This window comes from Telmatherina bonti (genome assembly GCF_933228915.1).
Source record: "Telmatherina bonti genome assembly, chromosome: 4".
Taxonomy (NCBI): domain Eukaryota; kingdom Metazoa; phylum Chordata; class Actinopteri; order Atheriniformes; family Telmatherinidae; genus Telmatherina; species Telmatherina bonti.
Window position 1 is genome coordinate 21227123 of NC_136622.1, and position 6125 is coordinate 21233247.

Sequence of the window (6125 nt, forward strand, 5' to 3'; positions counted from 1 at the left end):
TGCTGTACGGGTTTTAAAATATGCTGGAATGTGTTGGGTCTGCTGTAATTATTCACATCATCATTGATGTACTGTCAAATGCAAAACTGGTGCTAAATTCCTACATGTGTGCCTGTATTTGCCCTGTGCTGCTTGTAGCGTGTGTGTGGGGGTGTGTGGAGGAAAAGGGTGGCTGCAAATAGATCAAACATCTTATCATGTCAGCAGGATTGAATGTATCAATGTAGCCTTCTATTTTCTTTAGAATATTTGATGCGAGCATATAGGGCTGGTTTGGTAATAGATTTGCAAAGGGCAGAATAAGTGTGTTCATTGCCTTGGAGCAAAAATATCCATAAATTGTTAAATGGAACTGAACATGTCCTTATTTTTTTATTGCTTGATGTTAATGTAATAGCAGAGTTCGGCTAAAAGAGGGTGAATACCTTCCCTGTAAATTTTAGTTACACGGTGTGAACACTAGTCTGTCTCATTTTGCCCTCCAGTAATCCAGATGGTTGTTCAGGCATCTGTTAAAGGCTGGACACACTAAAAAACATGTACACAGTTGTTGAAGACGCCCTGCGCTTGTGCGTAGTGTAGAACTGTGAGCTTACCATGTAAAATGACTCATCACTGACCTTTGTAGCTTTGAATGTAATGAAGTATAAGTTATTTGGCTGAGAGAGAAATTGGAAAAATATTGCTACAATAACATATTTCATAGAATCTAAAAATATATAAACATAAATATATCTCAAGGTTGCCTTGAAACACGGCTCAATGTTTTACTGCTGTTATTTGTTCCTGATGAAAGTAAAAATCCTGTAGGGTGAAGATGTTATACTTTGCAGTTGTGATTGTGTATTGCTTTCTTATGTAATAAATAAATAAATGAATTCTTTTCATACCCTAGCTGCTTAGTCATTATGAGCAGACAACTGTTTCTGACATGATATATGAACCTGTGCAGTTCCAGTCAGTGGCCTGTGAAAACTCCATCTGAGACTGCGTAATTGACACTTTTTCTGCCACCTCTTAATGACTAATTTGATGTGACAAGTGCCGGGGGGGGGGGGGGGCTATTCAGTGGACACAGGAATGCACCGTCTTTTCTGGAATAAAACAAAAACGTGTGATAAAATGTTTTTGCTTGTTGTGACCGAGTCTGATGCACTCTGGTCAAAAATATAAAATGTCTCTGTAGGAAGTGTTTGTGTTTATTGTGATGTTAAAGTGTATGTTTACTGCCATGTGTTACACAACAACAACAAGTTTGCTGTATAACCAGAGTCCCTTATTTTGTTGTGTCTGTATGTCACAGTTAACCAACCTAAATCACAGATGACAAAGTATAAGGAAGAGTGAATGATATTCTTTTTTAGTTGCTTTCTAGAATAACAGTTTACAATCCTGCTAGTTTTTATTTAAAATATTATTTTACCTATGGTGCCTCGAGGAAATCAGTATAGTGGGACTTCTACATCTGTCCCATTTCAAGGCCACATTCACACATAGACCAAATATAGCTCATAGCTCATGCTTTCCTCTTGAAGACATCTCTTTTTATTTATTTATTTTACTTGGGGTGAACTTTAAAATCTTTTCAGATTTGTTTTACAGTTTGGACTCATACGATGCTTTACCCCTGTAAGTTGTGACACAGAAAGCTAATGCTGTTTTGTTTGTGGAAAATTTTCTGTGTAATCTGTGATTTAAAGTCTTAATCAGAGAAATCAATGAAAGTTATCATTCTGATAGGTCGGTTTTGAGAGCATGGTGCCCTCTACTGGTTATAATGGTAACTGCCATACGGTGTATTCGATGAAAAGATAAACCAGTTTGTTTCAGAACAACTGATTATTGCAAAAAAAAAAAAAAAAAAAAAAAAAACAAGTTAAACATTTCTCATGTTTTAATTTGCACTGGTTTGTTTAGCTTGTGGTACAGATATAATTTTTAAAAAGTATTTATTAGCCTTGTTCCACTGCTTTATGCAATCAGTCCCTCTCAGTGACTTACATGATAATTCTCCTTCCTTCTTCCATAGCTGCTATGGCTATCTCCACAATCACCTGAGACCTCTGCTTCACAGCCATCTGCATTCAACCTTCATAGACAACAGAACAAAGTACCTTTAAAGTCTGCAGAGCTTACAAGTGAGCATAGTGGGAGAGGACAAAGAGAAAACCTACTTAGACCTCCAAAATAATAAATATGGCATGTAGGTGTAGTTGTAATATAAATCAGAGGCCTCTTCTCTGAAACCATTCGCAGTTACAACAAAACAGATGCTTAATAGCTTTTGCAAAACTGACAGATTTTACAGAATATCAATCATCAAAGTCTTCTGTGATCTATTTTGGGATGGCAGCACATTGTAACTAAAATCAGACTGTATGTTTATTTTTAAAAAGCTGTTGTTTCTGAGTGAGCCTAAAAAACTTTGATCTGCTTATTAGAGGAAAAGTAAGGTGGTCATGAGAAATGTTCAAAACTGAAGTTAAAGGTGACAAAGGAGATGGAATTACAATAAAGATTTGACAGCTGCAGGGAAATACATAGTTTTTCTTTTGAATGTTTTATCTGGACGTTTTTATGTCAGAACATGTCTGATACCTGCCCTTCTCGGCTGCTGCATTTCCCCACTTGTTCAGATGGATGTTTTCATCAACGACAAGGCTAATAGTCACTGTGACAAATTCTGTAGTTGCTCAGACACTGTCATCCACAGCCTGGCCAGCTGCCAGCTCCATCTGCAGACCTGCAGGCAGCCTTGCCTGTATAACCCTTATCTTCCCCAGTCTCTTCCCTCCTCTGCTAGAGACAAACGACCTCAGGTCTGCAATCGCACTGTGGCCACCATCGATTATCACTCTGTTGTTGTTCCCTTGCTTTACCCTCATCTTCAACCTCTAGCTCATTTCGTTTCTTGTTTTCTTCACACCCCATTTCATTATTGATTTTATAGCAAGGCGGCAAGAGCTTGATGTTTCTTTTTCAGTCCGCTCCTATTTAGCGAAGCTACAGTAAAATCTTCCTGCCTGTTGAAAGCACAAACTAGAAGTTGGGAAGCGTGGCCCAAAAGATAAAGTAGAATTTCTGTTCCTAGAGATGCATACATTTGAGTTCAGCAGGATGAAGTCGACTATTGCTGCCAAGAAAGATCTCAACAGTTTCCAATTAAACCCTGAACAACAGACTAAAGTGTGAATGGAGCTGGTCATAAAATGTGGCTTAATGTACAGTTGTGGGCTCTCTAAAAGCTGTCATTTCCTGAGTTCCCCCGACCATTACTGAGAATGATTTTTGCCATACATTTCAACCTATAGTCTCCTGCTGAAGTGCGGGGTAAAAGTAATTCTGCAATCTTGTGACAGCAGGGAAAATAAATGATAAATGCAAGAAGTGGAAAATAATTGGGCATAATTCATAAGAGCCAGACTAGGACTTTCTGGCTGCGATCACAGATAGTTCCTATATATTATCTTGAGGTTGCTGTCTCTCAGCCCTGAATATAATGTGTATGATAACTTCACCATAAAAATTAGTCTAAGATGCTTGTACTGAGACATTTTATTACAAATGTGTCAAGCAAACCATTGTTTTCATGCAGTATTGCACTTATAGTATATAGTATATAGTAGAAACTAAAGTAGTCAAAATGCAGATATAAGTGTTTGCATGTTTATTTACTAACTAATTTCCATAAGTAATATACAAGATAAGTCAACGGTTGGTAAGATTAAAAAAAAAAAAAAAAATTAAAATCAGTGATAAGTAAATAATTTAATCAGATATGTTCCTTTCCAGTTCAGTAGCATTTCTTTGATAAATAAGTTAATAAAAAAATATTCTGTAATTTCTTACAATGAAGTTTGCTTTTCATTTTGAAATGTATCATTTACTTTTCTAAATATTTGTTTGTTTGTCAAACATTTTTTTTTAAAATATTGTTACGGCTCTCATTAATTTTTTGGTTTTTTTAGCAATCGTAATAAAGTGTTTTTAAAAAAACAAGCTCAGTTGAGTTAATATCAAAATTGTTTTCATTTGTAATCTCTTAAGATTAATACAGTATTATGTCTGAAATGTACATTAAAAGCAAAAGTACTTTCACTTACATCACATAGTTCTGGAATAAATGTAACACCATGTTTTGTTTTGTTTTTTTAATCACATATAAAATGGATTTGTATGAACTATATTTTGACCCGTAACATATAACTGCAAAGGTTTTATATCTAAGACTGAGACTCTGAATGTGAGGAAAGACAGCTTAATGTTCTGGCCATCACCACTAGATGGTACCATTAATGCCACTGAGCCTGAGGGTGTGATTAAACTGGACAAGCTGGGTTTCAGACCATGAAGAAAAAGTATGAAAATTCATTTCCATTACAATAGTAAAATGCTTTTCCATTCTTTAAATGGCAGATAAAAGACACAAACTTCATGCGGAGGAGTGGGATGCATCCTTCTGTCCTTCACATCTTTACATAAAAAATGTTGGGGTTTTATCTGATGCAAGTCCTATATCCACGATATATATATATATACATATATATATATATATATATATATATATATATATATACATATATATATATATATATATATACATATATATATATATATATATACATATATATATATATATATACATATATATATATATATATATATATATATATATATATATATATATATATATATATATATATATATATATATATATATATATATATATATATATATATATATATATATATATGTATGTATGTATATATCGATATACTTATGGGTGAAGTAAATGTATTTTGACCTAAGAAAACAACAGGAACATATACAAAAAGCAACTAATTTTGTGAAAAGTCTTGAAAGGAGAGAAATAAAAAATAATGGCGCTCGCTTTGCCAAAGCACATGAACACACACAGACTGCTAAGAGGACAGTTGCCTCTGTAACATGTAAAGACCGCTGCTCTCCAGTCTTTTCCTTTCAGGTCAAAGGTAAAGCTCTGACCTGAGAAGCAACATGCCCTTTTTAATAAAACAATAAACAACAGTCTTCTCTCAATAGCCCCCCAGTAAGTGCCCACTACAGACGCAAATTTTAATGGCCTCGTGCTTTACTCTAACTATGATTACTGACCTATAGCTGTTGGAGAACATAAAAATTTACATTTTATTTAGTTTATGTATCATTTTAGCATTGACAACTCCATGTAGATTGTGATCATGATAAATGCTAAATCCTGTTTGCATGAGAGCTAGAATGGAGTTTAATAAGCCTTTATTTACTGTTTGCCCACCATATGTGATGTTCCTGAGTGTTTGAAATCTAAGATCAGTCACAGAGGGGGGCCCTGTGGCTCCCAGGACACCTAATACTCTGCATGCTCCAGGGCCGGTGAGAAGAAAAAGAGCACAATTGGATTAGATAGCAAAATAGGGTCAGTGTTTGTTTTAATCAGTCTGGTGACACAGGGAGCTCTTGAAAGAGCAGAGTTAGAGAGAGCCTGGAGAGCGAGAAAATCAGAGGAAGAGGGAGAATGAGGGAGACAGATAGCAAAAGAGAAGGAAAGAGGGGAAAAAGAGAGACTAAGAGGGCAGTCGGGGTGATTGGTCCCCAGGCAACAACAGCATAACGGAGACTCAAGACCAGAGGGGAAGCTGTCTGGGGGATGGCTGCCCTCTCAGAGTTCATTGTCAGGTCTCCAAACCAAGGGGACAGTGGTCATTTCCACTATCCCAGCATTCCTTGGGACAAGTTTTGACAAGCTGTTTCAGTTTGTGCTCCACAGTATTGTGCCCATCTATGGAAGTGATGACTTACTCTATCTGTTGAACATAAATTGGTTGCATAACTACTGCTTTTGTGATTGATGCTGATTAGAAATAAAAGTCTACATATTAGCAGAGGGGAAAATGAACTGAAGACAGTCACTCAACTACTGTACTGTACTGTATGAAGAGATACTTGTTTTTTGCACGTAGATTTTGGTTTTATACTTCAGACATCCTTTCCACTATACATTTAAACAAATACTTAGATTTTTTTAAGGTGGAAATGAAGATGAGGATTTTATATGGTAGATAAAAAGCATGAATGAGTCAAGCACAGTTTTAACTGTGATCAGGTTA